The sequence below is a fragment of the Colossoma macropomum genome, unplaced genomic scaffold (genome assembly GCF_904425465.1).
Source record: "Colossoma macropomum unplaced genomic scaffold, Colossoma_macropomum, whole genome shotgun sequence".
In the NCBI taxonomy this organism is placed as follows: domain Eukaryota; kingdom Metazoa; phylum Chordata; class Actinopteri; order Characiformes; family Serrasalmidae; genus Colossoma; species Colossoma macropomum.
The window spans coordinates 46,268,174-46,288,301 of record NW_023494787.1 but is presented as its reverse complement, the minus strand read 5'-3'; positions in this window follow the sequence as shown (position 1 = coordinate 46,288,301).

The window sequence follows — 20,128 nt, the reverse complement described above, 5'->3', positions numbered from 1 at the left end:
GATGCTTCTGCCACGGGAATCAGGGTCCAGTTCTGCTGAAAGACCACACAAATCTCTCGTTTTCTCTTCTGTTCTGTTCTCTTCTTTCTCTTTCCCTCTGTCTCACTCTCTCTGATGGCTCCGAGGGGTGTGTGCTGGCTCCAAATTCACATTAGAGCTCAAACCACTGCATCTAGCTTTCGGCAGAACGAGATCTGAGAGGACGTTTCAAGCTTTCTGAAGGAGCCGACTGATGGATGCTGCTGGAGACAGTCCTCGTTCTCAGGCCAAAACCGTTCCTTCAGTTTGTCACATCTACAATTCAAATGAACTTAACGAAGATGAATCCTCTTTGAACGCACCCGACATGATTAATCCTCATCTAGCTAATAAGCTGGGTTTAGATGGGACACTGGACATAATTGGGAAATAACTGTTGTTTATACAGGGTTTTGCTTTGTGATTTGAATTGAACATTATTGATAATATGAATACGAGATACAGTTGTATGCACAATTTTTGGTGCCTCTTGTCAAAAGAAGTTTTGTTGATTATATATATATACATATACACACACACACATATATACATATATATACACATACACACACACACACACACACACACATATATATATATATATATATATATATATATATATATATATATATATATGAATGTTAATTTGGCTAGAAAATGTTATTAGCTACAGGTGTTGCTGCAAAATTAGGTGGCTGTCGAAAAAAGTGCATAGCTTAAACTATTGATATTATTGAAGTTATTCATATTTTCCATTAAATCTCCCACAGCAGTCACACTGCACTGTGAGTGAAGCAGGTAGCCTAACGGCTAACTTCACTACCTTTAACATTACATGACTATAACTCATCTGCACTACAAAGTGGCCACACATGTAAGTCTTGTTAATAATATCATTTTTCCTTATATGTTTTAATATTGATATCTGAAGCATGAAACATCATGAGAAAGTGGTGGCTCACTATGCTCTGCTTTAAGCTTTAGCTCAGCTATAATTGCTTTTCTCGCATCTCCAGCAGGAAACTTTTCCTCAAAAGTAGAACTGTTTCTTGCAAAATGTCTCTCAACGTTTGACTTTTTATGTGGCTAAAGTCGCTTCTCATTCACCATTCTTTTTCAAATTTTCCTGTTCCACCTTAAATGGTGCCTGAGGCGCCAAAATGAACCATTTGGAGGTGGAACAGGAAAAAAAATTTGATGAAAAGCTTCAGCTTCACGACTTTTCAGTGTTTGACAGTTTCTCGTTGCAGATTAAACGTATCAGGAAACCAGCTGGAGTGCTTATAAATGCATATACATTTGTCCATTGATCTCCAAATTATCAATGTTCATCTTAAATCTTTCTCCTTGCCTTTTCGTTAGCTGCTAGCTAGGTGAGACTGTTGTGTTGCTATGGTGACCAGCAGTCTGCATGCCAGCCTTCAGGGTTAAAGGGTGAATTAGCAGTTCTACATTAACTCCAGCGTTTAAGACCATTTAGTTTTAAAACTGTGTTTAAATGAATATCAGAGCTTTATTTTACTGCAAAGGAGGATTATTTTATTTTTACCCAAAAATCGAATTCTGCTGTGGAACCGCAACAGGGCAGTAAAAGAGCCGCATGTCGCTGACCCCTGCCCAAGACAGACCGTTTGGGCATTCTTGCTCTACACCATGGAAAAAAGACAAGCTGCCATTTCTGCTGTTTATTTGGAAAGACCATTTTTATTAATACCTTCTTTGGCAGAATCTGATTCCATCCAGATCTCTTTTGTATAAGGATCAGCTACTGGAAGCAGGAGGCTCTCAGTACTGATGCATGTTCTACGGCAGCAGATGGTTGAGCACATCATTATTGTCAACACGACAGACTCATCCACCTCGAAATCACAGAGAACATGTAGTCTTCACTGAAACTGTTGATACCCGGGTGTTCACGTGTTATTTTCTCCTACCTCTGAATCAGCCTCATTCATTACTTTGCTGTGAGGCCTGCACAAATCTGATTCTTCTCTCTATTAAACCTCATGGGAAAATGCTGAAATGCTGCCATGTTTGCTGCAGGACTGAATAGTATTTGTCTAATATAGAGAAGTAAACCTATTACACAGTTACCGAGGTCTCTATTGGTGCGTGTGCATCGTTGTTCTGAAGGCTGTGCTGCAGCAGGAGTCAGTCCGAGTTCCGTTTGATGTTTTAATGGCGGTTTCTTACGTTTATCGTAACCCAGCACAACGCCGATTAGTTCTGTTTATAGCCAACAGACATGTCATTTGGCACCTACAGATTGTATCTTGCTCCCTCCTTCACAACTCATTTTATTTTTGCATTAATTAATTAATCTCTCTCTCTCTCATGTTCACAGCCTCCACAAAGCATGAGAAAATGGCTTAGAGGTGTGAAACCTCATTACAATAACAATCCTACCTCTCCTGTTCTTCTCAAAATATGGGGCTTATGTTTTGTATGCATAACACATGAAGTAAAAACCACAGGTGCAACCAGTGTTTGAGCTGGGGGGGGTCAAAATGTGCCCAGATTTGGTCTGTTATAATGCACAAAAACTCAGAATACACTCATATTATAATGCAGTGCTTTGTGTTGTAAAGAGTATTTAAAATGTACAGTACTGTCATGGGTGGGGGTGGTGCAACAGTGGTCTGACAGCTCTAGAAAAGATCTTGAGCATTTAGATATGCCGTTTAGTTTGCTTAATGTACTGAAATTAACATTAGATTAGATTCAACTTTATTATCATTGTGCAGAGTTACAGGTAGAGAGCCAATGAAATGCAGTTAGCGTCTAACCAGAAGTGCAAAATATAGTTTTATTTACATATAAATTGCAAGAGAGTAACCAACAATTGACAGTTACAATATGGACCATTAAGGATGGTAGAGTGGTAAAGTAGTATAGATGGTGCAAGTATAAATATAATATGCATTCACTGATCAGGTATAACATTGTGACCACCTCCTTGTTTCTACGCTCATTGTCCATTTTATCAGCTCCACTTACTATATAGGTGCACTTTGTAGTGTGCTGTGCTGGTCTGATCTGGATCAGACACAGCAGTGCTGCTGGAGTTTTTAAACACTTCAGTGTCACTGCTGGACTGAGAATAGTCCACCAACCAAAAATATCCAGCCAACAGCGTCCTGTGGGCAGCGTCCTGTGACCACTGATGAAGGACTAGAGGATGAGCAACACAAACTGTGCAGCAGCAGATGAGCTATCGTCTCTGACTTTACATCTACAAGGTGGACTGACAAGGTAGGAGTGTCTAATAGAGTGGACAGTGAGTGGACACAGTGTTTAAAAACTCCAGCAGCACTGCTGTGTCTGATCCACTCAGACCAGCACAACACACACTAACACACCACCACCACGTCAGTGTTACTGCAGTGCTGAGAATGATCCACCACCCAAATAGTACCTGCTCTGCTTTTGCTTCTCCTGTAAAGTTACCATGTTTTGTTGCGACAGCAACAGTATGTAAAGTGATAAGTATGCAGAATAAAAAAATATACAGTCTGTAAAAATATGAATAGTGCAGTAATAGACTGTGTAAATTTGAATAGTGCAATAATACTAGGATATAAAGTACCGTACAGAGCAGTGAGTGCAAAGATGCGGTTAAAGGTGCCCAGGCAGCACCTGGTAAATGGTAAATGTTCTCAGTGGTGGGTAACTGAGTACCTGTGATGCGTTGGGCAGTTTTCACCATCCGCTGGATCGCTTTGCAGATGCGGAGCAGTTGCCGAACAACACTGAGATGCAGTTTGTAAGTATGCTCTCAATGGTTCAGCGGTAAAAGTCCACCCGTATCCTGGGACACAGGTGAGCTTTCTTGAGGCTCCGTAAGTAATAAAGACGCTGTTGCATCTTTTTGACGATGATGGAGGAGTTTAGGGACCAGGTGAGATCATCCAACATGTGGATGCCAAGGAACTCTACCTCAGCTCCCTTGATGTAGATGGGGGAGAGTGCCGGGCTCCTAACCCTCCACTTTACTGTTAGAAATAAAGGTTCTGTGCAGGTCCATTTTTTGATCATCAAGGTACAAACAATGTAAATGTTCCCTCAAAGGTACAACAGTGGCTTTAAGGTCCAGTTGTGAACCTTAGCTAAGTTTTTCCAGGTGAAAAGTTCATATTTGTACCTTTTCATAACCGAATGTTTTAAAACAGAACAGTAAAATAAAAGCCTGGAGACGAGACGGGGTGTGTGGAGTCAGTACAGCTTAGAAAATATCATTACAGTGGATTACAGTACAGATATGTTCCCTGACTAAAGGTACTGAGATGTACCCTTGAGGGTCCCACCCCAGTGATAAAAGGGGTACTGTCCCAGTGCACTCTCTACCTTTTTTACAGCTTACATTCTGTTGAAATCTACAGGGGAATTTTTCCACACCTCCAAAGTTCAGTCTTAGAAGTTGGTTGCACTTTCTGTTTCTCATGTTTATCCAGGTAATGCCAAACACATTCAGTGCTGTTGAGGTCTGGACTCTGGGGTGGTCAGTCCATTGTTCAGCTACTTTGTTTGATGTGTCTGTCTCCTTTTCTCAGTGAGGTTCTTCTTGACAGCTACACATCCTTTCAGACCCACAGCGCTGAGTCATCTTCTCACAGTGGAAGGATGGATGTGGATGTTTCAGATCTGAAGCAGCTTGATTTTCTCCTCTCTCTCGAAGATGAAAGCTTTAAGTGCTGTTTATCTGACGGGGACAGTTTTGGTGTCTACCAGGTCTTCCAGGTGGTTGTTAGGAGTCATTTTGGAAACTCCTGTTTTGTCACTTGTTTTCTTTTGATGTACTCCTTCCCTGTGCAAGTGGATTATCTTATATCTAATCTTCTCAGAAATAACACATTTAATGGCTTTTTTAGCTGGACATAAAATAAGTGAACAGTGGTTTTGCACAGTAAAATCAATTGTTTTATGCATTAAGATAAACTTCAGCTGATGTACACTGCAAAAAAATATATTGTAATACATATTGCCATAGTTAATTATTTAAGCTATCAGTATCCACAACCAAAACTTCAGATTCCTTTCTTTTTAAGGGAGCTCAAGCTCTTTTGGGGGAAGCTAAGCTCCCCTTGGTGTTGATGGTGAAAGAAGGGAAGCCAACAGAACACAATCAAAGAGCATAAGCTTTGCAAAAGCATGCATGGGTTGAAGAATTACGTTCCTTCCGATGCTGAGCGGCCAGTAAAGCAATGAAATCATGATTCCTTTTTTTTGGATGACCCGAAATAGATTCTTGCTGTTACCAGGATCCAGTGGATGGACCTCAGTAGAGGAGTCACTGGAGAGAACTGTGGGAGGTTGCCTACAGGCAAGCAGTATTTTGGTTGTTCAGCATGGGATCTGTTACCTTGTAGTGCTGGAAGATGTATGTGCGGGTGGGGGAGTGGTGATGTTTTGTACAAGATGCCAAAGAGAATAAAGAACTACTTGGTAAACATTGGAGGTTGACACTGCTGAGATTGACCCTCTCCAGGCTGCAAGGAACAATCAAGCCTTCAGATCCTTTAGATCCATGGAGGAGCACGGATTTTCAACTACTGCACTGTATGTATAAGTCACAGCATTCACATCTATGATATTTTATGCAGCTCTTTGGTGTCTGTAATATAGAACCACTTTGAAGCATATAAACAACTCACAGTGAGAGCCAGAAAGGCTAAAGTACAGCCTCTACACAGCTGGGGTAGTATTAAGCATTACAAATAAGCCCCCTCATGTAAACAATAAAGAGCCTCCAAATCCCCCCATATCAATCTAGCTCATCACTTTGGAGTTTTTATGCACATATTCATAAAACATACTATAGATTTAATGTAAATAGAATCTATTGCTGTTGTTGGAAGAAAACCTTGTATCTCCATTTTCTGATGTTTTTCAGTTTTTGACATAATTTGAAAATACCTGTAACCCTTTACATTGTATGTAAATTTCATGATAAATGGACTAAAAAAATGACCCCAAAATGACTTGGAAAAAAGTCTGGTTCCATTGACTTACATGAAAATTAAAGTAGGTTTTTTCCTTCTCCTGTCAAGTTATCATTTTGGAGATACGAGTTTTTCTTCCGACAACAGTGATATTTCAGTTTTATTGTGCTGATATTTACTTGCTCATGTGCATCTCCAATAAGTTTGCCAAAATATTTATTTTGATAAATATATTACTATGTTTTTGGTTGAAAAACATGGTTTAAACAACATAAAACTTTATTGACTTAACACTATTTTGCATTGCTTTGCCAGACTTTTTTTAGCTGAATTAGTCTTGTTCAGATATTTTTACAATTATTAAAGCTATAGTTCAGGGAAAAATCAAAATTACCCAATTTTCGACTTACCCAGATCAGGCAAGACATGTTTGGAGTCTAAATTTTGCCTCTTTAGTTTACAACTGGAGCTATGAGGCTAATATTGCTAACAAACACTAGAACTCAATAGTCACCCAAAATAGCCCAAATCATTTCTGTATAAAAACATCAGCAAAACTTCTCTCAACCCACTGAACTGCATCCAGGTCTTCATTAACGTTGTTTATTTTTAGAGTTCACAGTAAGTGATACTGTCTTCCTAAACCACATCAACAAGTCTGCAGCACCTTAATGAAGACTTGGACCTGTTGTATTTTTACAAAAACTATTTGGGTGACTATTGGGTTCTATTGTTTGTTAGCAACATTAGCCTCATAGCTCTAGTTCTAAACTGAAAAAGCGAAAGCTGGTCTCTAAACATGTCTTGGCTGGTCGACTATATCTGGGCTTTTTAGAAAATTAATAATCATTTTTTGCCTTTCCTTTTAGCAAAAACTAAGCTGTGTTAGGTTGTGACCTGTTCTCCCCTACTGTCTCAAATACTAGTGAAGCACAGGCAATAAAGGAACCCAAATAAGTTCTAATACTCACTGGGTAAAATTCATCACTCATTGGACACAATGTGCTGCCAGACTTGTTGGTCCTCCACTGCGTTATGTAACGGTGCCAGGAAATGATCTAGGATTGAAAAACCGATTCATCACAAAAAAGTTCCTTCTCCTTTTTTTACCTGACCTACACACTTAAAAATGATGGCTCTTCATGGATTCTTTAGTAAAGAAAATGGTTCTATATAGAACCATGATTACTCAAAGAAGCCTTTGCATTATTAAAGGGCTCTTTACATCCTGAAAGTGTTCTTCAGATTGATGGAGAATGCGCTGTAAATGATTCTATGTAGAAGCTTTCTGAAAATGGTACTTTATAGCACCAAAAAGGGTTCTTCTGTTATAACAAGCCTGACATCGTAACAATATAAGAACCCTTTTTTGGTGCTATATAGAACACTTTCCAAAATGGTTCTATATAGAACCATATAAAACGCATTCTCCATCGATCTGAAGAACGTTTCACGATGCAAAGAACCCAGAACCTAATCCTAACCCTAACCCTGGCCCTAATCCTAACCCTGACCTTAACCTCAACCCAAAACCTAATCCTAACCCTCATATGTTTTTGACATGTTACTGAGAGTCCTTTGAGTGTTTGTTTTATCTAAAAGGACCACTCAACATAAAGTGTCACAAAAGTTATACTATGTAAGTTTTGGGGATTTGGAGACCTCTCTGGTGGAAATGTGTAACTACACACATGTGGAAGAACATTTCGCAGTGTGGGTTGAAATGAAATGAACCTTTTAGCCAACTGTGGAACACATCGGAATTAGACCTCCGCATTTAACCCATCCGTGCAGTGAAACACCACATACACACTAGTGAACACACACTAGGGGGCAGTGAGCACACTTGCCCAGGGCGGTGGGCCTCCCTATCCACGGCACCCGGGGAGCAGTTGGGGGTTGGGTGCCTTGCTCAAGGGCACTTTAGTCACATACTGTCAGCTGAGGGGATCAAACCGGCGACAAGGCGACAAGGTCACAAGGCTGGTTCCCTAACCTCCAGCCCACGACTACCCCCAGGTTGGACTTCTGACCCCTTCCCCGAGCAGACGAATCTGATGATTGATAGAGAAATCAAAAAGAGTTCGTGTCTTCAGAGGATGTGAGTGAATTATCTACTATTATCATCACATCTTCATCATTATAATGCTGATTTTGCATTTGAGACCTAAACATCGAGCCGGACCTTCGTTTTGTGTCCATGTGTGTGACGTTAATACGTAAAGACATAAGACATGATGTGAAAAACTCCCGACCCGACACCTCTGACTTTCACATGATTATTTCAGGCCTTACAAGGCGACTCACAACAGCACACTCAATATATTTTATTGTACTGTCGTTATTATGCTACTTCTTTCAATTTTAATAAATAAATGATGTGTTAACTTATTTTTTTACCTAGAAAATCAACAACACATGTCATTTGACCAAGAACACCCAAACGTTTGCATACGACTGTACACACTTTGTACACTGCAGTTTGGTAAGCTGATGCAATTAGCGATCCACTTGTGATGAAGAATTAGTGGTGAGGGAGGGAACAACTGCTCTAAATCATCGTCTATATTAATTGATTTTGACATAGCAAATGAGTTGGACTAAAGCCCAGATTTAAAACCCAAATAATTGGGTGCAATTAATGCCTTACAAATGAGCGCACATCTCTGCTCATTGTTTCAAGAATGCAAGCATCAGGGTGAGGAGTCTGTAGAATAGCTGTCCATCAGCTATGAGGACAGCTATTTATTTATTTATTTATTTAATTATTTTATTTAAGAGTGACTCTGCCACCCTGCAATGTACAGTTGCGGCTTATTGCCTCGGGAAGAGATCCATCTTCATGCTTTTCTTCCCCCCTCTTGTCCTTTCATTGGGCCTATTTTTAGCCTATTTCTCTGCTGCCGATCATTATCTGGACTGCAGATTTTTTGGCGAGGTGAGGGGGCGTCTCTTTCCGAGAGGGCGAGAGTATGCAGATTTGAATCCGGGCGCCGTTTGTAGAGAAAATCCTCCTGTTTGCTTTCATGTGCAATCCAGGCAGCTTGTTAGCGAGGAGCTTTCACGACTCGGCAAGCCGGGCAGGCTGGCGCCGAGCTGGGGAGAGGTGTCTGCTGGGCGATGTGTGGGAGCACGGAATTAGCATCCAGCTTGCAGCGAGTCCCAAGGCGTCCTTTAATGTAGGAGAATAACGCGTCCCTTTGCCTGCCTGCCCCACTATTGCGAAAAAAAAAAATAAAAAAGAAGACGTCTCGTAATTAATTTCCTCCAACTGAGGCTCGGGCGCCTCGTTAAACACACATTGGACTCACAATGCCTTTGTTATTTTTTCCCTCTTACAGCCACATGAGGTGGCCCTGCCAAAAGCAGTGAGGGTCCAGCTCTCTGGGGCGAAAAAGGGAAAAAGACGGCCTCGGAGTCACGCTAAAGAGTCACTTTTTTCTCTTTTGGGCTACTTTTCTTTGCCTTTCTTTCTTTCTTTTTTTGGACGTAACAACCAGCATTTTCACTTCAGCCCGCACTGTAGGCTGTGGACGTTCCAAATTTGCATTTGAACTGGCAGGGAAGACGCAGTTACAGTGCAGTGCTTTTCAGAATTCCCAAATGGACCGTGAGGCTTAATTAGCTTTCATAGCTTCTAAACACAGGCCGAGTCGAAACGGCCTTCGTTAAAATACTCTGTTCGAAAAATGGAAAGAGTTTATTTGGCGCTGGAGGACGGAACGCTTCTAATGGGATCTGAGGGACTTTAGATGGATCCTCAGGCTTCTGCGAAACTCTCAGTTGTGCCATTTCCTTATTCATACAGCAAAAGTGGCTGCCTTACAGCAGGAAGGACTGGATGGATGTCAAAGTGCTAAGAAAGTTAAATAAGGGCAGGAGAAAGATTGCTGCTCTGAGGCTTAATTACGGTGCACCATGCCTGACTTCCGGATAATTAAGAAAGCCCCCAGCAGCGAATGGTGATATGAAGCTTCGTTACACTCCCTGCTTTGCCCTGCGTGTGAAGGCCTCCCTTCCTGAAACACCAGCATGACATAATCATTACATCACTGAAAAAAAAGGTCTTTCGCTTCAGAAAGATGCGGCCTCCGTTGCCGTTTTTCAGGCCTTTAGTGGCACGCCCCTCCCCCTCAGGTAGAACTTAAAGGAAAATCCAAATCTAGAGAGATGATTCTCCAGCCAAGGGAAATCAACTCGATAAAACAGAGACGGGGGAGAAAAACCTTTAAACTGCGGATGAAAAGCGAAAAACTCCCACAGATGCGAATCAATATCGGCAACAAGGCTTTTTTTCCCTTGTCTGACTCAGGAGGAGTTCGAAAAGCGCCATGTTACAGGAGCTCATGGAGCCTTTCCAAGCACAAACAGTTATGACAAATGGATTCCCACTCAAAAAAAAGATGTGTGTTGTTTGTGTGAAATTTACTGTGCATGTGCTTTTCTCTCAAACGACCAACAAATCCAATAAGAGGTCTCACCTCCTTTTTCCTTTTTTTTGAGAGACCACGTGAACCAAGAGTACCAACACGGTTTTGGCAGCAAAATAAGGTGTGAATTTTGCTTTTAGCTCAGTGGATTTAGCAACAGAATACATTAGCATCGGCTCAGGCACTGGAAAGCTCTGTATCAACACACAAATGCAAATGCGTTCAATGATATTCTGTATGTTCTTTTTCTTAATCCGGTCTTTGAAGGGATGATCTCTTGCCATCGCTTTCTGACGCTGTAATGCCAAAGTTGGAAATGTGGAAAGCTTCTCGTGCTGAACCTTTTCAGGCTGACAAACTGCACATGATGTGCCAATCTTGTGGAAAGTCTCCTCTGCCATCTCCAGTAAATGTGAGGCGTTAAGGCTGTGCATAAATGCACTAAGTATACTTGGAAAAGTTCTATATTACTGGCGTTAAGAGAAACTTTAGCCTCAGCGGTGTAGCTGGTTTATCACATTGATGAAAAGCAGGCCGGGTCACAGGTTGGGGAATCAGCCAGCAAACATTAAGGCCCAGAGACATTGCTACAGTGAGGGTGATGACCATCATCTAGCCAATCTTAATGTAGTTATGTTGTTGGAAAATTACTCACTCATTACCACAACCAGAAAGATAAAAAAATGTCTGAATGTCAAACACAATGCATGGTTTCTGACCTCTGACCATTTAACTGGCTAACATTAGTCACTAGATCAGAAGACAGCATACCACAGTGAGTAAAGGCTAATTAACCAGAAGCCTACCTTTGACACTACTAGGTCTAAATGGTTGAACTGAATGGTTGAAGTTTCTCCTCACTTTTTCACAGTATTAGACTTTGTTTTAGTCACTAGTTCGGTAAGTAGCTTAGCATGGCTCAGCTAAGTTCTCACTGCCAGGAGAAACAGTGGAGCAAGCTTACGCTGTGTTTACATTAGCTGCGTTCCAAAGCCTAGGCTGCAGCCAAGGTAGGCTGCATTTCTCGGCCGCTACGCCGTAAGTGAAGTACCCTTTATATACAGCCTAGAAATGCAGCCTACGTTCTGAGTGATTTCGAGGATGCAGCTGATGTCTCCTTCCAGGCCTTCAGTTACCCACAGTTCTCTGTGCACAAACTACACAAAGGAAAATAAAAACCGCACCACAAAAATGGCGGAGAACGAAGTTTTTCTATATATGTAGTTGATCGTACTACATAAGCTTGTTGGCATATTAGCTACCATAGCAACAAACACAATGTAACAGGATCCATTTTCTCTCACCAGTTCTATTGCAGGTTTTGTATTTCTATAATATGAGGACATTAGGTTAAATTGTTATGATCATTGGGAAAAATCTAACGTAAGCCCCCCTCTGGTGCAGTACCGACCACCTCTACAGAGTTTTTTCGATGAGTAACTCTGACCTGTCTCACTTCACCATAGCACTGGAAACTTAACCAATAAAACACCTATAAAGTCTTTAAGAAAGCATCATATTGTATTGCGTGGTTATTTTGAGCAGCAACCAAACAACAAAAGCCGTAAGGGATGCTAATAACCACGTTTTTGTTATTGATATAGATTATTTAATTCTGCTGCCTTCTATGCAGAAGACTGGGGTTCAGTTCCTTGCATGGGCGAGTGCACTACACTCCACCAATAGGAGTCCTTGGGCAAGACTCCCAACCAATACAGTTAGGAATCTTGCCCAAGGCGAAATGCAGAATACTAATGAACCTCTTGGACCTCCTGAATGTCTCAAAATCGTAATTCTTGGGGGTCCCTGAAAATTATGATGTCATGCCGAAAAAAAGAATGTAAATTCAGTAAAAAGGTCGTTTAGCCTGTTCTGTATTTACTAACTAGTGATGCAGCACTGGTCTGCCTCAGGGTTGCGCTGTTGCAAACTGGTTCACCCAGTTGGCTCTTTATAGCCTAAACTCTTAGCAAAAAGGGTTCTATATTGTACCAAAAAACGGGTTCTTTGACTTGGAACGATAGTGGAACCCTCTAAAAGGGTTCTACATAGAACCATCTTCAACACCTTCTCCATCAATCTAAATAACACTTTCAGAGCCATCCTTTTTTAAGAGTGTATCAACTGTTACTATGCCTTTGAGAAACTATACCCTGCAGAACATTTGCAAATGTGAAAATTTGGCCAAGAGACTGGGAAAAGGATTGGGTTGTTACTCATTTCTAAAACTGGAGATAAAGGAGGAGAAGAGTAAGATCTCAATTAATGTGTGGAAGACTGCATTTCCAAAACAGTCAAACCAAACATTTTGTTGCCAGTGAAGCATCAGTGCTGCTATTGTGAGTGAGTTAGCTGGAGTAGCTAGCCAACATGGGACCCCCCCACATACCCTCAAAGGGGGTATTTTGCACACTGCTCCTAACATTACATTTGCCTACGTCTGTAACATGATTAGACCTTTAAGACTGAGACAAAAAGTACCTAAAAGTACTCCAGATAACACACTGGCTTATTATGGTTATATAGACTGATATTTGTATCAAATGTGTTACTGCAGCACAGAAATCATATTTTCACATGAAAAACCCAGGTTTTCTCAGCAAATCTAGAAAAAATTATTCGTGGGTCGCTACGTAACAACTTAGTTTTGTACCACATGAATGAGCTTGAACCTGTCATAGTCAAACATATAACAATATGCTAATGAGAGGATGTGCCAGGCACTGATGAGAGCCACAAAGGGGCGGCATGAGGCCAACACCTGAGCCTCCAGAGCCAACGGGAACAGCACCTGAGCTGAGAGGGACAGAAAGAACTGGTTGCTCCTGCCCCCGTTGCCTCAGCCTGGAGTTACAGGGGTCAAGATTAGCACTAGCAGCAAGCATTAGCTTAGCAAGAAGGCCAGGTTCATTCTGGTGTTCTAACAATTTGTCCCACCCGTCCAGCATACACATTTCATTACTATAGGGTATTAACTTCACGTTTCAAACGATTTATTGTGTTTTTAATGTTAATTCAGTACAGACTCAGCTGACTATTACTACTTACCCCCTGATAAGATGATTTAGGCTATCAAAATATCCTAATTACTCTTTTAATGCTTGTAACATTTTCTAATAAGGAGACTGAGGCTATCAAAAGATCCTACCTACTTCTAGCTTTTCTGACAGTGATTTAGGCCATCAAAATATCCAATCTACAGTTTTATGTACAATGCTATCTATAAATACATGCTACGGTAGGACATTTCAACAAGGTAGCGCAATTCGTCAGAACACCAGCTCATCGGCTCAGCCAAGTTTAGACAATAAGGACTCAAATCTGAGCAGGTAAACCTGTGTATTTGTGTGCAGAGCTGTTAGCTTAAGATACATTCAATTCATATACTAGTTAGCGCCAGAGGCTAATGTTATCTTCGGAATCACTGACACTCACTGAGGCAAGTTTAGTCAAGTCAAGTCAAAGTCAAGTTAAAGTTTATTTATATAGTGTTTTATACAACAGGTGTTGTCACAAAGCAGCTTTACAGAAAAATCCGGGTCTGAGCCCCCATGAGCGTCGCCAGTGGCGACAGTGGCAAGGAAAAACTCCCAAGAGCAAGAGGAAGGAACCTTGAGAGGAACCAAGACTCGAAAGGTAGCCCATCCTTCTCTGGCCGACACCAGACAGCAAACAGCATTAGTATAAAATATTAAAATACAGGAAAATCAGGTGGAGCAAAGGTTAATTAGGTAGTTTGAGTTTATGCAGCAGCATCAGCAGCAGAAGGGTCAGTTCATGCAGGTGAGGTTTGCACAGCTTTGTACAGCATGAAACTCCATGGTGGTCAAAATGGTGCAGATCAGCCAACAGAGATGGAGCTCTGGTGACTCTAGCAGCTCTGGTGGCTCCCATGTGGAGACTCAGGCAGATGTCACTCAGGGGCTCAAATAAAGGGAGAGAGAGAGATTGTTTAACAGGACAGGTCTGTTTATGAAGAGATATTAGTGAGTTAATAGTTCGACTGCTGATATTAGGAAAATGTTTGTGCAAACAGATAAGTTTTGAGTCTAGAGGATAAAGACTCAAGTCGGAGTAAGCAAAATCAAGTGATAGAAAGATCAGAATGTTTCTGATTAGTAAAGTTATAGTGGGAGTTTATTTTTGTTTCTGCTCAGAAAGAGAGGTGGTGGGGAAGGGGCAGGGTTTAGCAACACTGCAGCAAGGGGGTGTTCACAATTTGCATAGTCATGCATATTTATAAATCTTTGCATTCTTAATGAGTGCTGAGGTTTTGGGACGCTCCTATGCTATTTTTGTACTTGGGCATAACATTAACACATCCAAATATCTGATCATTTAAGTTTTACTTTATGACTTTAGGGGTAGCTTCAAGAACTTAGGCCCAATCCCATTTCTTATTTTTACCCCTGCCCCTTGTTTTTGAGTGTCACCTTGTCCCTTGTTACTGAGTTATAAGGGGTAGTGGTTGAAATCTTCCCCTATGAAATGGGACCCTCAAATAAAAAGAGCATCACTTCATTAACAGCTACTAGCGCTGCTCTGTAGGCGACCCTGCCAGTCTGCAGTGACAGCAGAGGAGGGTAAAGTTCAGCTCCTCACTGCTGGGCTTTAGTTACATTTAGGGCATCATATGCCTTCAAAGAGGGTGCCATTTATTTATTATTGCCCACCACTAATTCTTTGGTTAAATGAAGCTGAAGTCAGCTATTCGCCAGCTTCTTGTTCAAATTTTTCCGTTCCACCTTAAATGGTGCAGCAGTTCTGATGCCTGAGGTACCAAAATGTAACAGCTGCACCATTTAAGGTGGCACAGGAAAATTAGCTAGCTAGCTACTGAGACATTAGCATACTACTTGCAATTTTATATGCTTGTTATGAAGAAAATGATAATAATACCTTGAAACAACATTAAACCAAGATAATACAGTGGTTATCATAATTTTTAAGGGAGAAAATTCTCACATTTGTGGGTTTCTTTGGTCAGTCACACAGCCATCATGACGGTTTTTCTTTTTTTTCTCATAACCCTCTGTTTGGAGTGAGTCTCCTGAAAAACCTCCACTTGGAGGGCCATGTAGCCCTAACACTCCACCCTACCCCTCTATCTCAACAAAAATCGGGACACCCTACCCCTAGGCTTGAACATATATAACAGAGGGGAAAGGGCTAAGTGGTAGTGGCAAGGGGTGAAATGGGATTGGGCCTAAGTTCTGTTTCCTCTCTTAATAAGAGCGGTTACAGTATGCTATTAAAGTTTGACTCGTGTTCACGTTCCCCTTTTTTACCCCCCCCCAAAATGTCTGTGCACAGGCCTGGTTGTTAGCCCAGAATCTACCCAAACCACTACAGAAAAAAAGAGTGTTTTCCCCTCCAACCAACCACCATGAGCCTTCAGCTCTCATCATCGTGCAATGTACATCTGCTACAGTAGTATTACAGATTACAGCCTGGTCTGCTCCAAGCTAAATCTCACCAATTACATATGGGACAGGACAGGAATCTGAGCTTTTGGATGGCGCTGCCTCGTCTCTGTGTCACTGGCTATAACAAACCGGCAGAGACAGCAGCTGACAGGGCCTGGAAGAAGGAGAGACGTTCAGACAGCCTTCACAGACTGGCTTTGTTGTGCACGTGTACGAGGAGACTTCTCGCACCTCAGCCATCAAAAGACAGCCGGCTCAAATTAGAGCTCTCAGAAGTAGTGGTAGTGGGGGGTGGTGATGTGTGTGTGTGTATGTATTTTTTTCAGGGGGAATGTAATGATTCCAGGTCCTTTGGGTTAGCGTAACAAGCAGGCGTGGAGAGCACTCGTTAGAGGACCCACCGACAGCCTACGTCGCCTCATTAGGAAGGAGAGGTAGAGGGCCTGCCTAGCATGTCTTGACTCCATTTGAAAAACATTCTCTCCCTGATTCTTGCCTTTTAAGCCACTTGGTGTCAGGCATAAGATCATATATGATTTTTTGTGTTTTTTCTTTTTTTATTTTTTGCCCTGATTCCCAAAGCCAGCGCTTCAGGACCAGGGGCTTATTATTAACCCTCCGTTGTCAAAATGATCAGAGTAAACTCTCATTTAAGGACTTTCAGACTTGGTTGAGTATTTTTAACCCAGAAGCTGTTATAAAGAGTAGAGATTGTACAATACCACTTTTTCTCTTCTGATATTGATACTGAAACTTGAAGTAACGGCCGATATCAATCACTACCTGGCTTTAAAATGAGCAGTTTTTTAAATGAAGCTCAGACAACTCAAAACTGCTAACCTACAGGAAGAGCCACACAGCTGACAACACTGCATAACACAGTGGGAGTGAGTGCTGTTTCAGGACAGATTTGTTACAGGACCGGGTCACATTCATTCCTTTTTTCCTCTGAGATCTGTTCCAGCATTTTCTGCCGATATTGGCTCAATACTGACACCAATGTTGCAATATGGGGGTCACGCAATAATACGTGTTGTGAAACAAATACAATTTGATTTCATGTGATATCGGGAACTGTTTCAATTGTTCTATACAAAACAATGCATGTTGTTCCTGAACATGATTAATAAAAACTCCACTGCGTAGCTCTCAGAACTATACTATTGGTTTCGGCAACATGCAGCTCTGGAGCCACATGCGGATCTTTTACTGCCCTGTTGCGGCTCAACAGCAGAATTAGATTCTTAGGTTAAAAATGAAATAATCCTATGTTAGAGTAACATGAAGTCTTGCTGAGCCTTCTAATACACTCTTCCAACAATAAATGGTCTTAAACACTGGAGTTAATTCATAAACGGTTTTAAACGCTGCTAATTCACCCTTTAACCCTGAAGGTTGGCATGCAGACTGCTGGTAACACAGCGACACAGACATCAATCTTGCCAAGCTAGTAGCTAAAGAAATGGCAAAGAAGAAAAAGATTTAAGACAAACATCGATAATTAGAGATGAATGGACTTATTTGCATTTATAAGCACTCAGCTGGTTTCCTGATATGTTTAATCTGCGATGAGAAACTGTAAAACACTAAAAAGTCACAAAGCTGAAGTCAGCTTCTTGTTTGAATTTTCCCGTTCCACCTTAAAAGGTGCATCAGTTAAATTCTGGCACACCAGGCACCATTTAAGGTGGAACAGGAAAATTCAAACAATAGGCTGGTGAATGAGAAGCGACTTCAGCCTTGTAAAAACTTGAACGTTGAGAGACATTTTACAAGAAACTATTCTACTTTTGAGGAAGAGTTTCCTGTCTGAGATGTGTGAAAAGCGGCCATAGCTGAGCTGAAGCTTAAAGCAGAGCAAAGTAAGTCTGCGTTTTCGGTCTATACTAGGACGTTAGCACATACTGAGATATATTTACAGCCAAGATGATAAAACGTCACTTCAGTAAAATGGATATTAAATCTTGTGGCTCCCAAGATGGACTGATTTTTGTCAAAAGGTCAAAATGGCTCTTCTTAACATTTAGGTTGCCAACCCCTGGTTTAGGCCTTGCCAGAACACAGTTTTCCCCATAAAAAAATCTTCAGCCACACATGCAGCATTTTCAAAAGTCTCTATATCCACACAAAAGACTCAAAAAAGACTCAAAAATGTTCACAAACTCCCCAGTAGGGGGAGCTAACATCACCAAATGTGATGTCGAACACAGTGAGCAGGCACATTGCACAAAATGCAGAGGGCACCACGAAGATGAAGCAAAGATTTTCTAACAATGTGATATAAAAACAACAAACTTTGACCTAAGACAATTTGACTACATCAAATTTTCAGCATTTACTTTGAAAATAACATATGCAGCAACATATCATATTGTATTGCAGCGTCTCATATTATGGCTTTGTATTGCATTAGCTTGTGGCTAAAGTGTTAGCTTTTTTATATTATGGATTTCTTTCCAATCTGACTTTGATTAATAATCAAAGTCTTATATGTCTTAGGAATTTTTAATATTTGCAGTCGATGGTCACCCCGTTCATAAGAACTGAGCAGTACATTCTGAGGCTTCCGCACTGTAACATAGATATTGCTTTTTTGCACTTTTTGATATTCTTTTTTAATTGTTTTATGTCTTCTAGGAAAATAAGTTGTTCCGGTTATCCATTCTGGATCCAAGTCTGTATTGAAAATGTATCGTACACTGATAGAAATAAAGGTTCTGTTCAGGGACATTTTTCATTCATCAAGGCACAAACAAAGTAAATGTTCCCTCAAAGGTACAGCAGTGGTTTTAAGGTCCAGTTGTGAACCTTAAATAAGTTTTTCCAGGTGAAAAGTTCGTATTTGTACCTTTTCATAACCGAATGTTTTAAAACAGAGCAATAAAATAAAAGTCCTGGAGACGAGACGGGGTGTGTGGAGTCAGTACAGCTTAGAGAATATCATTTCAGTGGATTTTGGTACAGTTATGTTCCCTGACTAAAGGTACTGAGATGTACCCTTGAAAGTACCACCTTGAAAAGAGGCACTGCCCTAGTGACAGTTTTATACCTTTTTTCTGAGAGTGTATTCTGAAATCTACATATTGTTACACCACTATTATGAGCTATGTTGTTCAGATCCATCATGGCCCTGCAGTATTGCACTATGCTTTTCCAACAGTGCATTCCAGTAGTGCATTCTGTGCTTATATTGGAAGAAGTTTTGTAAAATTTATTCTAATATGCAGTTGACCTTTACAGATTTTTCCACACATTTTCACCAAGGGTGTAAGGAATACAGAATTCGATTTGATATGATACAGCAGTGTCTCAACTATTTCTTCTATACAGCAAAAATAAAGAGTGCTTGAAAACGTTTCCATTTTCAGCCAGTACGTTAGCCCCAAGCTAACATACAAAGATGCAGTTCGATACGCCGCGCTAGAATTCAGTACAGTATGATATGTTGCTGCAGACGCTGTTTATAAAGTAAATGCTGACAGTTTGGTACCTCAGTGAAATAGTTAGGATCAGGATGTCAGAGCACTCTTTGCTATTTCACTTTTCTCTGTTACTGTCCTTATATCACCGTCTCTCTTCCTGCAAAGCCGGCTTCCTGGCTGTAGACAGGTACAGACTCAGTAGGATGTCCCCTGGCCAGCTCTCCTAATGGACAGGCTTCTGACTTCTGCTGCAGTGATTAAGGTGACATCAGATGAGACTAGATGTCAGCCTGGCCTCTGTGTAGACCTCAGAGAATTATGAACCTCAAAAAAACCAGACGAAATCCCAGATTAACCAATTACCTTAACTTTGCAAGGTGAAACTTCCATGCAATTAGTTGCATGTTGTGAGCTGCCTGCAACATCATTTCTGTGACAGTTACATGACGCAATTTAAAAACAAAGTTGCATGCAACTCTTGCAATTGTATAGGTATAATTTTCATATTCACAACATTTTATCATCTTTGTATGCTTTTTCCAGCTGTCATTGCTTTTTTCTATCTATCTATCTATCTATCTATCTATCTATCTATCTATCTATCTATCTATGGGTTCTTTACCATATATTTGAGGTTGTTTATCTGTTGTTTTGTGAGTTCTGTGTAAAATTAGGGTTCATCAAGAGAGGAGACAATGAATCTATCTATGCAGATCACAAAAGCAAAACAAAAAAATAAAGCAAAAACAGAAGTTTAAACAGCTGTTAGTGTTAGCTGGCTAGCTAACACAGCTGGTTACAGAAACAGCAGCTTTAAGAAACTCACATTTGTTGTCATGGCTCAGAAAACTGACAACATGAAAAACTGCCAGCATTGAATCGGTCAGGTGAGA